Source organism: Leptonychotes weddellii, chromosome 10 (genome assembly GCF_054177405.1).
Source record: "Leptonychotes weddellii isolate Sample4059 chromosome 10, ASM5417740v2, whole genome shotgun sequence".
Taxonomy (NCBI): Eukaryota; Metazoa; Chordata; class Mammalia; order Carnivora; family Phocidae; genus Leptonychotes; species Leptonychotes weddellii.
In genome coordinates this window covers 30,770,170-30,792,627 of record NC_138378.1, presented here as the reverse complement: position 1 = coordinate 30,792,627, position 22,458 = coordinate 30,770,170, and the positions used below count along the sequence as shown (strand labels likewise).

The 22,458-nt window shown below is 39.5% G+C and overlaps 1 protein-coding gene across 1 annotated transcript in view; it reads right to left on the bottom strand.

The window, feature by feature from the left end:
- The window catches only part of PLCB4 (phospholipase C beta 4), a 386,685-nt gene that overhangs the window by 359,396 nt on the left and 4,831 nt on the right, over positions 1–22,458 (bottom strand). Inside the window, exon 2 of the mRNA XM_081832290.1 lies at positions 1,488–1,531. The gene's annotated coding sequence lies outside the window, so the exon portion shown is untranslated. The remainder of the gene's footprint in view (positions 1–1,487; positions 1,532–22,458) is intronic.

Below are 22,458 nucleotides of genomic sequence, written 5' to 3'. Positions count from 1 at the left end.
TTTCCTAAAAGTGTACTGTTACAACTCAACAGGTAGATGATGTTCATCAGCTCTCTTCCTATCATCACTTTGTCAGAAAGTATACTCACTCCCTGTGATTAACTTGTTTCTCTGTGTCAACTTGAAAGCCAAAATCTGAAGAAATAATGTGAGGGAAAAAATTAAAGCAAGTGTTTACTGAGCGGTTCCCAGGCTGGAGCTGGCCATGTTCTGGACAAGTTCATTTTAAGCTGGAGGTGAAAAGTCACTTTTGTGAAATGGATGGAAGGATGAAGAAAGACCCCATCAATATTAAAAATCTTGATTATAGGGGCACCTGGGTGGCTCAGTCAGTTAAGCGTCTGCCTTCAGCTCAGGTCATGATCTCAGGGTCCTGGGATCAAGTCCCACATCGGGCTCCCTGCTCAACAGGGAGTCTGTTCTCCCTCTCCGTCTACCCCTCCCCCCTGCTCGTGTGGGCTCTCTCTCTCTCTCAAATAAATAAAATCTTGATTATAAAATGGGGAAAATGTTTCTACACCATAACCTCTCTGCCCAGAAATGACTGAACAGCTAAAATCTTATAATTTGGGAGGAAACTGAAGGGAAAATAGAATGGCAATGTCAGGTTTGACCTCTGTGATCTTGAAACATCCTAAAATCTCTGAGGAGATCCTGTGTTTTGGGGTGACAGCCCCATCAGGCCCCACCATAACACTCATGTGTTCAAGGACCTCTTGGGACCCACCGCTCTCCTCAGAATCAAAGTCCCCGAGCACACCTTTTAGAACAGGAGGGCCGGCTGATGTTGGTCCACATTAGAGAGTAAAAGGTATTGGATGAAAACAACAGCAACCACTAGGCTCAGAGCTCAGTCCATGAAATCTAGAAACCTCTCAGAGACTCTACAGATTACAGGAGGCTCCATAAACCTAAGAATGCCCACAACTTGGTTACAGCTGCAAAGTATCAAGATGCATAATGTAAATTATTTATGCTGCAGTTAAGCCCAATTATCATTCTAGCTTCAAAGAAGAGCAAGGTCTAACAAAGTATCATGCAAACCACAGTCCACGCTCTGAAAAAGAAATCTCATAGAAAAAAACATGAGATAGCACAACTTGAGCCATAGACCATTTTATTCTTCTAAGCTCCCTGGGCTTTCTAGAATGAAGTCACCCACTGAAAAAAGAGGAATATATTTCGCCAAGATAGGCGGAAATTAATCTCTTTCAATTTTTAAAATGAGAGACATTCACTTATTACACTTCACATGCACTGACTGTTATAGACATCAACAATTCGCTCAAAATAGATATGCTTTAAAAAGACTGGGAAATTCAGTATTGAATTTAGGAAGCTGAATCTGAGGTTTTAATTCAATGCACAATGGCATGCATTAGCAGCATAAAAATTGCTTCTTGATTAAGTAGTCTCGGGTTGTAATTTACTCAAGATAAAATTTTTTAAAACATCACAAATTAATTTTAAAAAGCACATACACCTACCTTTTTAAGGAAGATCACGTTTCAGGATTCCGTAATGTCTTTTCCTATAGGCGTGGAAAAGAAGAAAGATTATCCAACTAATAACAGAAAGTAGCGAAGGTGAGCTTTGAAGACCATAGCACTCTCATTTTCTCATGGTATGGTTTCATTTATAATATCAAACAAATAGAAATTTCTGAAGTTAGACTTAAAATATTTCTTTGTTTCCATCTCAGTAAAGATTTTGATTCCAATGATTTGATTTATAAGGAGCAAATGAACAAAATCAAATGGAAACAGATCAAAATAAACAGGAATTTTTCAAAATTAGAACTGAAGCATTTACTTATCCCAATGACATATACTCAATACTTTTATTCCATGAAGTAAATGAATAAAATTCCACTCCTGTTTCTATTTTTCCAGGGGGGAAATGAGGTAAAGAAGTTGTAAGAGCCTGTGTAGGTAACAGAAGGTAACAAAACTATAAGCAGCTGTTACCTCCTATTGTATATTTTTTAATTGTCCTAGCTAATAAGCCATATTTACGGGCTCGATTTTTCTTGGCTAAGACTTCTGGATCAAGAAAAATATATAAAGGAAAATGAATCAAAATAAGATCTCTCTGATTTTATTTCACATTTATTGTTTTCAATAAATAATTGACATCGAAATCTGCTAGTCCCTAATAAATACTAAATATGACTTTTCCTTTCAAAATTACTTGTTGGCATACATTAAATTATTCTAATATTTTAACTTTATATACTCAAGCCCAAATAAGGAAATGGTTTATAGTTTAATATAAGTTAATCATCGACTCCTATAAACTGTTTCTACCAAATCTAATTAAAACAGCCCATGGAATACTGTCCACGGAGTGTAATTGTGGGGGCGCCTGGGTGGCTCAGTCGTTAAGTGTCTTCCTTCAGCTCAGGTCATGATCCCAGGGTTCTGGGATCGAGCTCTGCATCGGGCTCCCTGCTCAACAGGAAGCCTGCTTCTCCCTCTCCCACTCCCCATGCTTGTGTTCCCTCTCTCGCTCTCTCTCTCTCTCTGAGTCAAATAAATAAATAAAATCTTAAAAAAAAAGAAAAAAAGACTGTAATCGTGACTCTGACCCTGATATGTTAGATTCCATGTGTAAAGTAATTTAACTTCCAGCAGGGATAATGATGTGTAGATTGAAAAACAAGGACCACAATTTCTAACTCGAAAGAGCTCCAAGAATTTGAAATTACTACCAATGCATTAATTCATGGAGATCCCACTCCGGAATAAATGGAATCTCACACATACACACACACACACACACACAGATCAGATGGGGACTCCCTAGATTAGCTTGTGCTTCCTTCAGCTGCCACCTTCTTTTCTGACAATAAAATCCATCTCTAACCCTAAAGTAAATGTAAAGGAAGAAATTCTCCCAGCACCTTACTGAAAGGCATGTGAATCCTGCAACCCCAGCCACACCTGCACAGCCCCTTCCTGAGTACAAGCATCTTGGTCACACTTAGCTCCAGAACTTCTCTCCTTCAAAGCAACACCAATTCCCTGCATGGACTCCCCAAAGTCAGCCAGCATCAGGGGCCTTGTCTCTCCTGCTTCTCTCCACTTCAGAGCCAGCATGCATGACTTTGGCTCTCTCACAGCCAACACCCTACAGTTAGGGTAACAGCGGTCCATTCTATTTTCTGAAATTACAGGTGCCGGTAAATTCGGCTAACGACAATGACCAAAAAGCCAAGACAAACTGATGGCTGATTCAGAAACACAGTTCAACATGCACACGCTGAGCCAAATCATAATCAATGGCCCACTAACAACAGGTATGCAGCTCTTCATAGATCTTCAGTTTATAACGGGCCATCCAGAAATAAGAAGATATCTAGAATTTGCTTTGAAACAATCCAGTCAGGGTTGTGGACAAGGAGAGGTAACAGATGGAACAAGTGTCCGTGAATTTGTTGTAGCTTAATGAAGGATGCATGAAAGGTCATTATAGTGTCTGCTCTGCTTTTCGGTTATATTTAAATTTTTCCATAACAAAAACTTAAAAGATGGTCATCCAATGAAAGTTGTGTGTGAAAAAGAGAGAGAGAAAAATGCACAGATCATAAATATCACAACCTTCCTGTTTTCCAAACACCCTTCAACACAAAGGAGAAATAACTAGGGAAATAAGCAAAAAATTTTAAAATGAAACATCACACTAGAAAAAATACACAGCCTACAGTTATGGTTTTATAAAGGAAGTGATAATGGCCTTGAAGCTCTTTTCAATATTTCAATTGCCGAATAACAATACCTACCTTCCTCGTTTTTTTTTTATTATTCCAAGTATGTCTGCTTTAAATTAAGTGATAGAAACACAGAAACACTGCTTTTCTCATGACTGTCAGATATTGTTGGTCGTTAAATGTGCCTTTGATTCCTAAAAGTAGGGAAATGGATGACTTATAATTAATATCAATGTGATCTATTCCCTGAACTAAAATCTTTCTAAGTAAGAGATCCAAGAGGGGATCATTAAAAGGGCGGGTGGAGCACCTGGGTGTCTTGGTTGGTTAAGCATCCCACTCTTGGTTCAGCTCAGGTCGTGGTCTCAGGGTTGTGAGATTGAACCCCACATGGAGCGCTCAGCGCAAAGTCTTCTTGAGTTTCTCTCTCTCCCACTCCCTCTGCTCCTCCCCCCTGCACTCGCTCTAAAAATAAATAAATAAATATTTAAAAAGAGAGAGAGAGAGAGACTTTATTGGTGCAAACTTTGGGATCACAGATATAAACTATCAGATCTGCAACCCACTTACGTAGCAGAGTGATCTGTCACTGGGGGACAGCCAAAAGATGGGCACTCTCTAGATAATACCACTAATTTGGCTAGAATTTGAAAGAGACTGGGAGGGGTCATATGAGGCTAGTGCCCAGCTTTCACAATAAGCAGGGGAAGTCACATACCAAGTAAAATCATCCTCACAGCCTCAGAATTTGATTTACTGACCCTGCCAGACACCACTATTGGAAATCTGACACTGGACATAAATTAAAAAGCGGGATTTATGTCATGGTTTGGGGAAAGAGCATGTGTAAAGCTTTGCCAAGACTTCTTCAAAGATAAACCAGGGGCAAGAACCAACCTTGGTTCCCTCTAAACAGAACAGCACAAGACCAACATTAAATCCTAACATGAGATTTGATCTTTTTTTTTAAAGTAGCTGATGGTTTTCTATTTTCTTTTTCAAGTTTTCCTGGCCTAAAACAATGTTTCCTTTCCAATAAAGAAACAATGCCAAATTCTGAAAAGGAAATTTGTCTGACTTAATGGATAAGCATATAAAAGCTGGAAAAGGGAGTATTATGGGAAAACCAGAACAACTCAGACTTACAAGGCAGCTTTCCAAATATATTGGCAAAAGGATCAAGGGTTAGAGAAGGGGAGTATGTGGGTAATAATTATGAACGAGTTGCATGATGGAGGTCAGCTAAACAAAATTCACTTGTTTTCAATTTGAAAATCACAGTTCCAGGGGCACCTGGGTGGCTCAGTTGGTTAAGCAACTGCCTTCGGCTCAGGTCATGATCCCAGAGTCCTGGAATCAAGCCCCACATCGGGCTCCTTGCTCAGCGGGGAGCCTGCTTCTCCCTCTCCCTCTGCCTGCTGCTCTCCCTGCTTGTACTCTCTATCTCTCTGTCAAATAAATAAAAATAAAATCTTAAAAAATAAAAAAAAATTTTGAAAATCACAGTTCCAGTGGTTTACTACATAAGCTAAAAGAAACTGCCATTAGCTTACATCCATACTCAGATATTTTTCATATTTTATTAAATTAGGAATGGCATTTAATTGTGCATTTAATAAATATTTGTCAAATAAATGCATTAACGAGGTGGCAATTAATGCTCACCAAATCATGACTTAAGGTCATTAGAAATGACTAAAATCAAATCAAATCAAATCAAATCAAATCCTCAGATAGAGGAGTCATGGCTGTTTGTCTAACCAACACACATAACCTTGATTTGCTTGTAGGTGGCAATAAGCCAGGCTAAAATGGTTTGTTCCCCAGACTCCCTTGCAGCTAGGGGTAAGCCATGGGATGCAGGTCAGACCAATGAGATACAAGAGGACGGGCTCTGAGAAAGTGTGTTCTCATTATATGAACACAGTCCCTTCGCTCTTTCTTGGGAAAAGCTACTGGGAGGTGTAGAGCCATCTCACAACCATGAGAACAAAAGGCAGACAAAAAAAAGAGTAGAAAGAAAGAAAGAACCTGGTTCTCTGGTGGCATTGCTGAGATGCTACATACCACACACCCCCCCGCCCCAAAATTGCTTAGGTTCATGTTAGGAGTGACAAACCTCTGCTCGTTCAAGTTCCTGTTTTCCATAATTCACAACCAAAAACATTCTAACACCAGATCTGATTTACCTCCCAACACGGCTGTGTTCTTAAAGCTGCTCCTATTTCCACTGACTGATGTTCCACATAACTATCCGATAACACAGTCACATAACTCTCGCTGACTCATCAACAGTTTCCACTCATCATGAGCATGCCTCTCACTAAAAGGCCAACGAGCTTGAGGGTGAGCAGTCATGAGGAAAGCCATCAGCAAACAACAGGCCATGTCATTCTACCAAGCCACACGGTGCCCTCCTATGGACCACCACACTCCCATGTTAGGAATACAAAAGACAATGCTGCCAAAAAGAGAGCAATCTATTCCACTGATTGAGAAATGGAAAATCTTCCACCTTAAGACTAACTTCAAAATCTGCACGTCTCAACAAAGAAAAGGAAATATTTATAAGTATGGCTAAATTCAATGCCAGAAATGAAACGTCTCTAAAAAACCGAAAACAAGAATAGGAGGATACATCTTGAGGGCTTAAGGGCTGTCCCATGTCCTGGTCCAAATGACCCTACTCTGTGCTTCCACAGGGCCTTCGCAATGCACCTTCTGTGGAATTTAAAATTCTAGTCATTTCTCCCTTAGATATTGATCTCTCCTGATAAAACATAAATTCCTAGAGCTGAGGAAAGCTGACCTGTAACAAGTACTGAAAAATGCTGAATGAATGAATGAGCAAAACAACATACAGATCACTTTTCCAAGTTTATGAAAAGTATGCAATCCTTATTAAAAAAAATCTGTACGCATTTCTACAAATACAATGAGTTGTATGTACTGTTCAACTGACCCAACATGACATATTTGTCAAATGTTTAGAGAAATGTCAAATTTCTAGAGAAATTGTCAATGGCCTACATTTAAGAAGTAGCTCTTATAAGCCAGGCGATGTGTTAGGCACTTTGCATGCAGGATTTCATAATCTTCACAGACACACACACACACACACACACAGTTAGTTACTTCCCTTTTAGATGGGGACAAATTCAGAGGGACCTAAGGAGCTCACGTAAGGTCACGTATCTAATAAAAGGCACAGTTGGTATTCAAAACCCAAAAAGGTCAGCTCTTGCTTTTCTACTAGACCATGCTGCTTCTTCTCTTTGGTATTTACTAAAATATTGTTTATAACTTGTACACATTAGTGGAGGTAACAGTCACAAGAACCTTTCATTTATGGCCTCGAAAACAATCCGCAGAGTGAGGGTTCACTGTAACCTCAAGCACAATTACTTCTTGTCCATGTCAGAAATCAGACGGGGTCTGGCATGACACAGATAGTGACCTTCTCTAGCTCATCTTAGAACTGTAAGGAGTAACAGAATGTCTACATACCTACAGCATATTAAAAGCAAGCCACTATGTACTTATATGACCTAGAAATGATGCAAAATAAACCCATGAGTCTATGGCTCCAGTTTCAGAAATCAATAGCTCTGCACCCACCCCACCTGGGGTACACACACGCACCATACTTTCCATGCCCCGTTTATGGATCGCGCGGCCCCAAGAGCTTAGAGACTGGTTGGCAGGTGGGCTTACAAATAAAACCTACTGTTTCTATGCATACAACATATCAGATCCATTGAAGCAGTTAAAATAATAGACTCACTTGAACGAAAAGGGGAAAAAACTCTACTGCAGAAAGAATTTAAAAAAAAAAAAAAAAAAGGGTGCCTTTTGTGATAGCCTCCTAACACTTCATTGAATAAATAATTCCTCCTTGAAGGTGATGAAAATTTACTGAAAATATTTATCCAGTAAACATCTTAATGAAATAAACTGTTATGACTCCAATTTAACAACTTCATAAATTCTGATGGAGAAGAAATAGACTCACCACCCCCGAAACATTTGGCAATTATTTTTACACAATATGTGCAGTCTATGATGTATGTGCCTGATGGAAAAGTGAACTGCAGTGTATTAGCCTAAACATGAGCTTCTTTGTTCTGCCATTTCAGCTTAACATTTCCACTGATTTTTAAACAATATGGAGTATTTTGCAAGTCATGATTTCTATCAGGACAGCTAGCCAATACCCATTTAAAAAAAAACTTGAACTGAGATAGTTATTATGTGATAAAGCACCTTTCCATTTCTTCCTCCCCCTTGCTATAACTATAGATTAGTTATTTATATTTTAAATTTTTTCCATATAGAGATCTTTGGGGAAAAAATCATGACTTAGTATAAAGACACTGAATCTTTTTCCAAATAATGGCTGAACTGTCTTTAAGAAGATAAACATACTCTTTTTTTTTTTTTAAGCTACCCCCTTTTAATTCTTTCCCGATACAGAACAACAACAACAAAACAGTATTCTCAATTAAATAACTCCATAGCACTCACAGTTTTTCTTCTGTAAAGTTATTTTTTAAAGTATTCACTCATCATCAAAGGCTAATGATTTTAAAGACAAGCTTCACAATGAAAGAAACAGGATAATGAAGTACGCTTACAAAGACAGTGTCTCGTAATAATTAAAGTAGAACTCTGTACACAACTTCTTTTAAATATCTGTCTAAAACTCCAAGCTTTCTATCAAATTAGGATTCCTTCATGAATGTTTATCTTATTTAAAGTATACCCCCCAAAAATAGGCCAAAAGCATTTATATTCCCCCTTGCATTTGACCCCACAATCAGACAGATAACTGCCCCATTTACAAAATGAAATATTGAGGTCCACCTTAGATTAACTGCCATAAGCAGTTCCAATGCTAGAACTAAAAACAGGCGTAAATGTTAAAATACTTCTTTTCTTATGCACCAGCTCATTTTCCTTATTTCTTTTTCTGCATCTTAAAGTAATTCTTAACAACTGACTAAGGCTCAGAAAATTACATCAAAATCTACTCTACAAATAAAGTTTGAAAGTTATATTTAGCAGATTTCTGATTATATTGGACACAGTCTTGGTATAGCTTCCCACATATAAAGTCTTGCCATGAAACGGAATTCTTATTAGTCTTTAACAGAAAAAGTAAGTGAGCTGATTAAATATAGATCAAAGGAAGTTCTACCATGAAAGGACCATTTTTTATAACTTGTGGAAAAAAATGTATCAATAAACAAAAAGCAATCTGGTGTTTCTCCTTCTGGCCCATAATCGTTATCTGTTTATGATGAGATTAAGAGCACTTGCTGCCTTCTTCGTGCTTGTCAGTTATTCTCCGATATTTTTAGCATGATCATGTATTACTTTTGTAAGCTCCAAGGTTATTTTTTAAGCATTAGACACTACCTCCTTTTTAGACCTTGATATTCAATAAACTACTATTGTATAATAAATGATAGATGTTAATATATTTTGAAAACATATGGGTAATTAATTCCAGTCAAAATTAAATCTATACCTTTAAGATGACTGCTTATCATATCGTCACCTATAGACTCTAGTACAAAAGCATATTAAATGTTTTAAGATTATTTTCTACTTTAAGATAAGCTAATCAGTAAACTGACAAATACATTTTATATCCATCTATATCTGCTCTAAAAATTAGGAAAATCACCTGTATCTTGTTCCAAATCTTTCTTCTTTATCTCTGCTAGCTATTCATTCTTTGCCAGCTCTTAAAATATATTTGAGGTAACTCCATCATGTCATTGCTTTCTTTGACAGCTGTATCAGGACTATAAATAATACATATATTTATGTGTGTATATACATATTCATTAAATAAACATATTCACCTACACACACAGACTTACATACATATACACATATTACATATACATATGTATAATACACTCATATAGTATATATAAAATATATAAATATATATATGATCTAAACTGTTTAGAGATTTCCACCAGAGGTGCCTGTCAACTCAGTTTCAGGTTTCATCTGCTTTGGTCAACCTGAGCAACTAACTATAGGACACTGATGAAAGAAATTGAAGACAACACAAACAAATGGAAAGGTATACCATGCTCATAGACTGGAAGAATTAATATCATCAAAATATCCATACTACCCAAAGCAATCTACAGATTCAATGCAACTCCTATTAAAATACTGATAGCATTTTTCACAAAACTAATCCTAAAATTTGTATGGAACCACAGAAGACCTCAAACAGCCAAAATAATCTTCAGAAAGAAGAACAAAGTTGGAGGTGTCACAATCCCAGGTTTCATGATGTAGTACAAAGCCTTAGTAATCAAAACAGTATGGTACTGGCACAAAAACAAACACATTGATCAATGGAACAAAATAGCCCAGAAATAAACCCACACACATACGGTTAATTAATCTATGACAAAGGAGGTAAAAATATACAATGGGGAAAGACAGTCTTTTCAATAAATGGTGTTGGGAAAACTGGACAACTACAAGCAAAAGAATAAAACTGGACCACATTCTTAACCATACCAAAAAATAAACTCAAAATGGATTAAAAGACTTAAGTATGAGACCTGAAACCATAAAACTCCTGAAAGCAAACATAGGCAGTAATCTGTTAAACATCACCCTTAGCAACATATTTATGGATATGTCCCCTCAAGCCAGGAGAACAAAAGCAAAAATAAACCATTGGGACTACACCAAAATAAAAAGCTTTTGCACAGCAAAGGAAACCATCAACAAAACCAAAAGGTAACAATAGTTTTGAATTATATTTGTTCCACTTAAGTGACCAACTGTTTAGCCAAATTAGCAAAGAGTATTACAGATTAGAAACCTCATTCCTTTTATCATATTGGTCATCCTTACTTTCCCCAGAGACCAATATCCTGCAGTCATCATGAGTAAATTCATTAAGCATTTATTTTATACTTAGTATTTCTCATTACTGTGAAGGGAGAAGATTATAAAGTGTGGTAGTTCACAAGTTATAAATGTAGCTGAAAGTATAACACTTATCTGTGCATTTTGCTACAGAGCCAATCATTTCTAAATTCTTTTAAACAGAAGTAGAAGAGGAAGTCTCTTACTTTTTCAGATTTTCAGCTAGAGTCTCAGTGCTAAAGACAATAGGGGATGAGTTCCCTGCACGTGACCACAGGACGTGCTAACATGTGCCCAAACCGGTCCTGAGGTCGACCCCCGAAGTCTACACGTGAGAGGAACTTGCAGAAGACACGTCTTCAGAGAGAATTCTCAGGAACAAAGAGTGGTTCCCTTTCCTTCCCTGTCTATCAGCTCATACCAACTGCCTACAACAACCCCTCACACACTGAAGCTACCTGCAAGGAGGGAGGCTGAGATCCTATCCCCTGGCTGGACGTTTGCGTCTGCGCAGAAACGCACAGCCTGTTCTGAGGGGCACGTGTGAGGCTGGAGCACTGGAGCCCGGCCGATGCTACCTTCAGTAGCACAGCGAGGCAACAGAAGCTCAGTAAAAGAGGAAATGGGCTACACTTAAGAGTTTGATGGTGCTGACATATGAGTTTTCCTATAGACCAAATGGATACCACAGAGGGTAGTGAGAGTTGAGTGATCCTAAAAGATCTCCACCCAAGTAGGCTGCCCAGACAAGGGCTCAGGGACGCAGCAGTGATATACCACTGGAAGACAGGAGCCCAAGATCATAAATGATTACGCAGAAGTTACACTGCCCACATCCAGGAATGGCATGGTGTCAATCAACCTGCATGGGATCTCCAAAAAAAACCACATCAGGCTGTGTATGAGGATGAACTGGCCATGAAAAGAAACACCACCAGCCAAGTAAAACTGTCTTAACACCCCTTTCTGCCCCCTGCCAACTCTGGAGGAGCCAGAGACCACCCTCCCCCGCTTGGTGGAAGGAAGAACAGAGAGAAGAATTAAACCAGAAATGAACTTTCCTTCTCACTGATGATCACTAAGCCACTGGTCAGACCTGAGGATGGAAAAGGGGAGGAGCTCTACACTGGATGGGAAAATGGAAGTTCTGATTCATATTGTAACACATTTTTCTCTAATATTCAAAAATTAGGTTGTTTTGATACTTTATAATGACTCAAAAGCTATGGAATCTGCCAAAAATATCCAACGTCGAGGTGGGAAAAGAATAAAACTACTTTCTGTTTGTCTTACTAAGTGTGACCCACTCAACAAACCAGCTACACTAGTAAGTATCCAACCTATACAAGATTTTTTTTCATGAAGTTAAATTAGAAAACTGAGAAGATACAGAAAATCAAAATGCAAATGTAATATACCTCTTCAAACTTTACCTCCAGAATATAACCATATTGACAGCTCCTTTAAATGGAATGGACTAACACTCCAGTCAAATGGCAGACTGTCAGAATGAATAAAAATAGTAATGATGATGATGATAAAAATAATAATAAAGCAATAATCAACCATACTTGCCCAACAAAGAGAAAAACTTTAAATAGAAACACACAAATAGGTCAGAAGAAGGGAAAAAGTTAACACCATGGGTTCAAACAATAAGAAAAGACAGCTGAACTGGCTATATTAAAACAAATAGACTATAACACAAGAAGTCTTACTAGAGACAAGGAGGAATACTTCATGATGATCAAAGGGTAAATCTGAAAGTTCTAGAAGCCTAAGTCCTTCATTTATGAGATACGGAAAGTGAGACAGGTGACTTGCTCAAGGACACTTAGCTAGGGGAATGACCAACTACAAGTCCCCTCTCCCAATTTCCTTTTCCGAGCCTACTTCTTATAACCATACCTCTAATCTGAGCTCCTTCAACATGAAAGCAACTAGCCTACTTGGTTGAAACCATCAACTCAGTAGCTATGCAAAAACACAGCCTGGAAAAGGGGACCACTCGGAATGAGAGACAGGAAGTTGGATCATGAGCAGGGTTTGGCTCTAGATTCAAGCACTGCCCATCACTAGTTGTGTGGCCCTGAAGAAATTTACTTAAATGGGCCTCAGTTTCCTTATCTACAGAATAGAGAGATCACCACCTATCTCAGTAACATGCCTGAATGATACTCAGCTAGTCAATGACAAAGCTAGAGCCCCACAAGACACACACACACACACACACACACACACAAACCATGTTGTTAAACTGTCTCCCCTGATGAGTTATCTCCAAATGGAAGTAACTGGTGGAATGCCTGACCTTTACTAGGTACGTGAAAAATGCTGGTTTTCTTCCCATACGTTGATGCTACACTTTGTAGAGAGAATAACTTTGGAAAGGTATTTTTCTGTGTGGAATCCTCAACTCTAAAATCTATCCTTTTCAATGGAGACAAAATGAGTTTCAGATAATCACTTTTTCTTCTGTTAAAATCATATGGTCTAAGTGAGTAAAGCAGACAGGGTAAAAATTTCAAAGATAATTTAATTCAAATCACCTCTTATACTATAAAATGAGTCATGCAACAGACACATTTTGTAACATCCGTCCCCCAAAAAAGTGTAAACATACCATTTTGTTCATAGGAAGAAAGAGACATTCCTCCAGATGTTGTGATTATAACAACCAAAGAGTCATAGCCTCAAGATCATAATCCTAACCTTCAGTTTGGTAAAAGATTCTTTAGAAAATGAACTCTTTCTTGTGGGTAAGTCTGTGCTGTACAAGGCCAATCCCTATATAAAATGTTCGAGTTTTCTGACAACTTTTCTGGATTCTTTTTGTTGTGTAATTGAGAACATTATAGGAACAGGCATTTACCATCACACTGGGCTTTATGTATTCAGTCTAGTCAATGCTCCTAAATGTCAAGGTTATAGTCAAGGTCAATATATTTTCAACCCAGAAAAGTGGGTGTCTGCAAGGTAGATAGATGCTCACTGTGCTGCCCCATGTAACCACGAGAAATTTAAGAGTAAGACAAAACTTGATAATTAATGTTAAAAAATGCATTGCTTAGCTACCAATTTTAGAAACAGCAGAGTGCATACAAATCCAAAATAGGACATACAAAACCATGAAATAAGAAAGAGAACTATTATAACAGCATATGATCATTGTCCCGATTTTACAAATTCATTTTAGGACACATTTAAGATCCTACTGTGTGTTACGGCACCTGGGTGGCTCAACTGTTAAGCTGCCTGCTTTCAGCTCAGGTCATGATCCCAGGGTCCTGGGATTGAGCCCCGCATTGGGCTCCCTGCTCAGTGGGAAACCTGCTTCTCCCTCTCCACTCCCCCTGCTTGTGTTCCCTCTCTCACTGTCTCTCTCTGTCAAATAAATAAATTCTTAAAAAAGAGCATACTGTGTGTTAGCCACTGCACAAATCTAATTTAAAAAGTGCGAATGAGGGGAGCCTAGGCAGCTCAGTCGTTAAGCGGCTGCCTTCGGCCCAGGTCATGATCCCAGCGTCCTGGGATTGAGCCCCGTGTTGGGCTCCCTGCTCAGCAAGAAGCCTGCTTTTCCCTCTCTCACTCCCCCCACTTGTGTTCCTTCTCTCACTTTGTCTCTCTCTGTCAAATAAATAAATAAAATCTTTAAAAAAATAAATAGTGCGAATGAGTTATGATTGCTTGAAAGAGTTGAAGGGCTCAAAATTAGTGTGTTCAAATACATTCAGATGAGTTCATGTAGTCACTGAAATTTCATGCACATACAAAAAGGAGTCAAGACATGTTATTACGTTGACCCCATTCAATATTGTACCTATGTCAGGTTCTGGGTAGAATATTCTAAAGAAAATATATCATATCTCAGCTGTCAAATTTCTGTCTGGTTTAACTAAGAACATAGCACTATACTGTCTAAAAAGCACCAAATCAAGCACAACACTATACTGTACCTCATGAAAGGCCACACAATTTATTCTTCACACAAAAGAATATTAGAAAAGCACCAACTGCCTAAAAAGAAATTAAAGTATTTCCTTGACTACTTAAAAGGTCAGTTAGAAGTTAAAAAGCAAAGAAAGGAGGACCAAAACCCTTTCTATTTTGTTTTAAAAAAAACTTACCCCAGGACTTAGATTGATAGCAGTGAAATTTAATAAGTACACATTACTTATCAAATTGTAAATTAGGCAGTGATTCAAGTTCCTAATTATGGGAAATGATTTAAGCTCATTTAACATGAAATGTTTCAACTCTAAGACTCCTTAAAGAAGAATGTTAAAATACAGAAAAAATAGAGGAACTGACTAGAGGCAATATAGGATTTACCTAAATTCCTGCCTATAAACAAATTGATGTGAAAATTCAGGGAAAACAAATCCCCTGCAAACTAATCCAATTTAAGCCAAAAGCACCTTTTGAAATTAGGAATATATGCTCAAATCCCCAAATTATTATTTTGCAATGAAAAAAGAGCATACAGGTTTTTTAATCATTACTCTAACCATTCTGTTTTCCTAAGTATTGTCAAGTACAGTTAGCTGACCCTTGAACAAAAAAGGTTTGAACTGCACAGGTCCACTTATGTGTGGATTTTTTTCAATAGATACAGTACAGGACTGTAAATGTATTTTCTCTTCCTTATGATTTCCTTAATAACATATTCTTTTCTCTAGCTTACTTTCGTGTAAGAATACAGTATATAATGCTAACATATAAAATATGTCTTCATCAGCTATCAGTGTTATCAGTAAGGCTTCTGGTTAACAACGGGCTATTAGTAAAGTTTCTGGGGAGCCAAAATTATATGCACATTTTCGACTGCTCAGGCAGTTGGCACTTCTAACCCCTGTGTTGCTCAAGGGTCAACTGTACCTTCTTTTCAATAATTTATTCTACAAACAAATATAAAATGCCTGCTATGTGCAAATATTATGCTATGAAGGAGGAAACAGAAATTGGCAACTTCAGCCTACTGTAGCTCAGAGTGTGTGTGCGTGCAAGTGTGTGTGTGCGTGTGCATGTATGTGTGTGCGTGTGCGTGCATGTGTGTGCGCATGCGCATGCACGTGTGTGTGTGTGTGTAGGGGCAGGACAGTGGAAGTAAACAAAGCACAATGTCACAAGTGCTGTGAGGACAACATTCATTAAAAAAATAGTAGAACTTGGGGCGCCTGGGTGGCTCAGTCGTTAAGCGTCTGCCTTCGGCTCAGATCATGGTCCCGGGGTCCTGGGATGGAGCCCTGCATGGGGCTCTCTGCTCTGCGGGAAGCCTGCTTCTCCCTCTCCCACTCCCCCTGCTTGTGTTCCCTCTCTGCCTGTCTCTCTCTGTCAAATAAATAATAAATAAAATCTTTAAAAAAAAAAAGTAGAGCTAATATATCATTGAAATTATTTTGTTCCGTCAGTCGGACTGCCAACAGCTACATGTAAAGGGAACCCCTCTGTCCTAGTCTGCCAGGCCACCACAGAAACTACCACAGACTGGGCGGCTTTAACAAGACATGTTTCTTCTCCTCGTTCTGGAGGCTGCCAGTCCAAAATCAAGATGCCGACAGGGCTGTTTTCTGGAAAGTCTCCTCGGCATGAAGATGTCCGCATTTCTCTGTGTCCTCACACGGCCTTTCCTCTGTGCGCACACATCCCTGGTTTCCCTCCCGCGTCCTGATAGCCTCTTCTTATATGGACACCAGTCAGATTGGATTAAGTCCCAACCAAATAGCCTCATTTTAAACTTACCTCTTCAAAGGCCTTGTCTCCAAATATAGTCACATTCTGAGTTAGCAGGGGTTTGGGCTTCCATGTATGAGTTTTGGCGGGGGGGGGGGGAGGGGGCACAATTTGGTCTATAACACCCATCAAAGCGACTTAATCAGTCACTTCTTCTCAGTTAACAAGAAACTCATAGGTAAGTTGCTTAGAGCTGCTAAAGCCACTCAAGTAAGTCATCGAGAAACGACACCCTCTGCTTCCCGTTTTGCCACCCTTGGTGCGTGCTCTGTCACAGCCACAAGATGGCATCTGCAAGTCTAAGCATCTCGTCCAGGTTCCAGGAAGGAAAGGAAGACATCAGGAAGGAAGAGCCCACCCAAAGATGTGCATCCATGTCTTGCTGGCCAGAACTGGGTAAGCAGTCCTGGCTGCAGAGGAGGCCAAGGAGGGCAGTATTTTTAAGTGGGCACGTTGCTACCCTGAGCCAGAATCACAGTTTCACCAGACTGGAAGGCAGGGGGGAGAACTGTGTCCCCCACAGTTGTGGCTGACCACAGATGTCACTGTATGGGTGCAGGTCGCCTTTAGTTGGAGGCCTGTCTGGACCACTGATCCACCACGTGACCTTGAGCAAATGCTTTAATCACTCAGTTCTCAGAGGTGGTAATTACACCTAAGCTGCAGAATCACTGAGAGAATTAAATAGGGTTGCATTCATTTGTCAGGCCCAGGGCACACTGCCTAAGCCTAAAGGACGCTGGAGTTGGGGCCTGGGCTTAAAGTGTCCTGGGAAATCACAACATTATGAGTATCACAGAGCCACCTGGTAATGACTCAAAACTATCAAAGAAGTGACTCCATTTCTTTACAGGGGGCCTTCTGACATATCCCACTCCACGGCATGGCCTGAGAGCCTAGAGTCTCTAACTGCGCGCGCGCGCGCGCGCGTGTGTGTGTGTGTGTGTGTGTGTGTGTGTGTGCGTGCACGCTGCTTCTGATGGTCTTACACCTTATGGGAGGGTAGGAAGCACTGATTCACTAGCACCCTGTTCCTTGCATCATACCCCTTCTGCAATCAAACAGCTGCTTTCAGCAATTTTTCCTGAGACATTCTAGATCACAGTCCCTGTTTAGCTGTGAGGTATATCGTTCAGGTAACGCATGCCTTCACCTCTCCAACAAAGCCGGGAGAGCCCAGGTTCGGTAAAAAGTGCAACATTTCCAGAAGGTTTTTATACCGCGTTTGTTGCTCTTAATCAAGGAGTGGATTCCTCCTTGATGTAAAACCTGGTGGGCTGCCACATTTATCAATTCAAGCTGAGAAAATGAAAACTACCATGTAATAGAAGGGGTGGAAGAGCTGCTTCAAGCTCAGTTGCTTTCACGAGAGGTATTAATACCCAAATCATCTGCACTTTCAAAGTCCCTCCTTTCTCTCTGGTAGCTGTGCAAGAAATCTCTGTATGCTACTTCTGACAGACGGGAGAGTAACTTTTAACTTACTTTGAAATTCTTTCAAAGGGAATGAAAAATGGACAGAATGAGGCCAGTCTTAAGGTTCTCAGAGGGCCTCACAGGTCCAAAAAGGCTAAAAAAAGGAAATATTCCCTCTCTGTATTTTCAAAGTGCTGTTGTGAAATCTTTTCTCAGCAGCTGCAAATAACTATACAGCAATCCTGCTGTCCCCATTCAAATGTGAACGATATATCTAATAATTAACATACTTAACCAGCACTTTTTCAATACAAAATTAAAGAAATTTGCTAAATCAAAAAGATGCCAATTATAAAGAAGAAACCTCCAAAGACAACTGGCACCCCAAGCTTGGTGGGGAGGGCAGCACGGTTAAGAACGTCAGAGCCACTATTTTCATATGATTCAAACTGACATCACGAATAACTTGGGAACTCCTGATTTGGAAACTACAAAAGATGCTCTCTTAAATAAAACAACATTCAGCAGAATATTTTCCTTCAATTAATTAATAGCTCTCCTGCTCACCCTCCCTCTCTCTCTCTCTCTGGCACTGATAATATTCACAAGCCATTTTGAAAAGAAAATGCTACAAGAAAATAAATACAAAGCATTTTAGATTACCTAGAGTCCCACTTAATAAAAGTAATCTGATTAAATCAATGCTTTTTTCCTGTGAATTTCTAGCCAAGTTTGAAATTTACAAAAAGCTTCTCTGATTTGGAGATCTAACACACTGTAAGAAAAATAAGCATAACTTGAATAAAATCTAACTCGTAAAGTAGAAAAAACAATGTGAGAGTGTGCCTAGCAGGAATAAATGATAAAACCATCTTCAGGGAAATGTCTCCTCTGGTTCTGGTATACTATTAATTCATATCAGAACTTCTGTTAGCAGAATTAATGAACGTAGAGTTTTCAGATTACTGATCATCTTTCCAAACTGATCACTGTGCTACTTCTCAGAGGCCAGTGTAAATAATCATGAAATACTTCTTCCCGCTGTAGTAAGTCTGCAGATGGTTTCAATTTATTTAACATGGCACCTCTTCTGCTTATTCATCAGATTGCTTCCCTAATTTGCCCAATCTGCAGACTCTGTGATCCTGGCATTTAGTTATTCAATCATTTAAGAGACATTGATTTAGTCTTCTTATATGCACCAGATTCTTCCCTTCCCCAAGGAAGTCATGCTGTGGCTAAAATGTGCAAACCATGCAACCGGAGGACTGAGGTGGGGCATCCAACCTGGAGTTGAAATCTAGGCGGGCTTTGCAGGGAAGAGGACAGCTGCGGGGGACGTGTAAAGAAAGGCCTGTAGGATTCAGCCAGGTGCAGAAGGGGGTTGGGTGCGAAGTCAGCAAAGGCACTGAGGCCACGGACCTTATGTTCTTGGAACTTTAATATAGCTTAAAATAGGTGACGCAAATAAAAGCATTAAAACTTCACTGTTGCGGTCCAGCCGTGGAATGGCTTGTATTTGGCAAATTAGGGAAACAGAATTAAGTCCTGAAAGCAATAGAGAGCTGTTGAAGCATTTTAGAGGTAATGCTATAAAAAGATTTGTTTTGTGCAAATTACTTCAGCTGAGTAAGGAGAATGGAGTAAAGCGGCAGAAATGTAAATTCATTTTTTTTAAGATTTTATTTATTTAAAGAGAGTGCGTGCGAGCAAGCAGGGGGAGGGGCCAAGCAGACTCAACACTGAGTAGAGAGCTGGACTCGGGGCTTGATCCCACAACCCTGAGATCATGACCGGAGCTGAAACCCAGGAGTCACCAGGTGCCCTGGGATGTAAATTTATAAATTTATAAAGTAGCTGTTTATCTACATCCTCCAGTTAACCCCTGAGGGCAAGAGCTGCAACTCACTTACTGTTACAGTACCGTGATACTCACTTAAGAGCCAGTAGAACACATGAATGAGGAATGAATGAGAAAGAACAACAGGGAAGCTCATTGAAACATCAGAGGAAAAAATCAAGGCACAGAATGTTGTGAACAACTCTTAGGCGGTGGCTACAGGAATGGACAGGAGCAGACAGAAATGCAAGATATTCATTCAGTAGACTCAACAGATCAGTGGCTTGTTTCACGAAGATTTAGAACCCAGGATGAGACATGGATTTGGAGTGAAGTTGAGAGGACTTCTCTTTTGGACACACCGATCCGAGAGTATCCATAGGACTTGAATGTAAGGCTACCCAGCAGACAACGGGATGTAAGTGGAGCTCAGACAAGAGGTCAGGGATATAGGAGTCATCAGTAAATAGGTTATAAAAATGGGAGAAGTGGAAGAGTTATCTTGTACAGAAAGTACACAGAGTGAGATGAGTCATGAGCAATGTAGAGACCTCCAGAGAAAAGCATTTTCAGGTCAGGGTGGTAGACCAGATGTCACAGCTCTGCCTCTCATATATGAAAACTGCATAGGTCGGGCAAGCAAGCCCTTGCAAACAGGGACTTCCGGAGTCTGTAAGGGAATAGCAAAAATGAGCTAATGTAGTGCAATTCCTTCAGGTTGGCAAAGTGATATGACCTCCTCAGAGTCACCAACTCCGGGAATTCGCACAGCAGCAAACACTAAGAGCTAATGCCTTAGTTTCTTACACCATAACACTTGGACATAAGAAGAGATGAACCCTGATATTCCTTTCAGCAGTATGATTTTCATGATTCTAATCAAGTTTCACTGCTTGTTCATTCAAAACAAGTACACAAACCAAACAGAGCAGTCTTTTCATCTTTTCAAACAACACGGCCACAAAAATGAGAAAATAAAGGAGCCGAAAATCTCCGAGTCTTCCTGCCATGTTGAACAAATGGGAAAATAAAGCTTGTTCATTTCCATTCAGTGATGCTAATGATTCCGTTAAATTGACTTCTTTGAAGGAAAATTACTGCTAATAACCTTAATTTCCTCCTAGTCTCTTCCCCTAGGTACCTGACATTTTAAATAAAATATTTTCATAAAATATTAAAAGCGAAGGAATTATATCTTAGGTATCCAACTCCATATTGACAGACTTTATGAATCCCTTTTATCTCAGCTGTCTAGGGCCTACACTTTGGGATCTTCAGATAAACACATCAAGTTTCCCATTGTATGCATATCCCGATAACACAATCCATTTCAAATGAACCAACAATTTTTTTTTGGGGGGGGAAGTTTCTCTATGGGTCCACCACAAATCATACTGATACCAGCCATGTGGTGGTCTAGAACATTCCTGCCTTCAATTTGACTTTAATTGTCTAAGTATCACTGTAGCTATTTTCTCTTCTTTGTCCCCCAAACCAGGCTTTCCACCCTGCCCTGACCTCTGACACCTCTGCTCTGGATGGCAGGTGGGTAGCGTCTGTCATTTGCCTCCCCAAACCCATTTGCCGTGCTTCTGCAGCGTTGCCTCCTTTCCTAAGCCCTTTGGCTTCTGCATGGATTCAGCTAATGGACAATACCAGCCAGAAGTTCAGGGGGCATGGGAAGAGTGAGGTAGGCATATTTATTCCCCCACTGTCTCCCTTCAGTCACGTAACAAGTTGACTGTGTCCCCCCCACAAAAGGACACAGCTCTTGCCAAATAGCCTTCTTGCGCCTCCACTCAGAGCAAGAACAGCTCCCCATCGATGCTAAGTCTTTCTGCAGCACCTACCTGGTTGTGTTCCCTACACCTGCCCAAACCTTCCAAAGGGTCCCTTTATTAAACCTTCCACAGAGGACTTAAGTTTCCACATGCCATATGTTCCTTGGTAGGCCCTGAATGACACAGGGTTAAAGAGTGACCAGGTGAAGCCCTCCACTGTGCCTCTCCCAGACACTATCGAAGGAAATTGTCTGTAAACTGTAAATCGTCGTAACATTTCCACGAGCAAAAACGTAGTACACATTTTCTTGAATAGCAAGGTTTCAATGCCAAAGAAATAGAACTGAATCCTACCATATTTCTACAATTCAGCATGCTGTAAAAATAAACATGCAGAAGGCATACAATCAGAATCTGAATGTCATTGCCAAACCTAACCAGAATTCTTCTCAGAAACGGGGATCTGGAGAAACATGAAAGAACCATATCCATCTTTGAAAACAGAAATGTCTCATTTTCCTACTCTTTATCCATATCAAGATTATTAAACCTGATACTGTGACACTTTAAGGTGATTCCAAGTCTTTCAAGGGATGGCACAGAATTCTAAAAAGTACTAATAATTCATTTCATATTATTGGTAACAACTACAGTTACTGAACTTGTGACTTCTGGAAAAAGTTAGGAGTCGGTGACCTAGATTTTCTGTATTTTTCGCAATATCTCTCAAAATGAAAGTAAAGAGGAGTTTCTAATGTATATAGCCCTTTGTCTACATATCGTTTCTAAATATTATGGAAACTACCTTCAAGTATCTATTAAATAGTAAAAGTCAATAAAATAGCATTATCTCTGAACCTTATAATTCTCTAAGTGGAAAGTAAATGAGATTCTTAAGTAAGTATTTGAAAGTTGAAAGCTATAAATACACCTGGACAGAATTTTTAGCAATGAAATTAACTTAATTTTCCCAGGTCAAAATCAACCTCTGTTGGTTGTGCAGTCCCTTACTTCTTTGACCATATATTCGAGGGTGTTTATGACTTGTCCCTGCTGTGAGTGATCTAGAA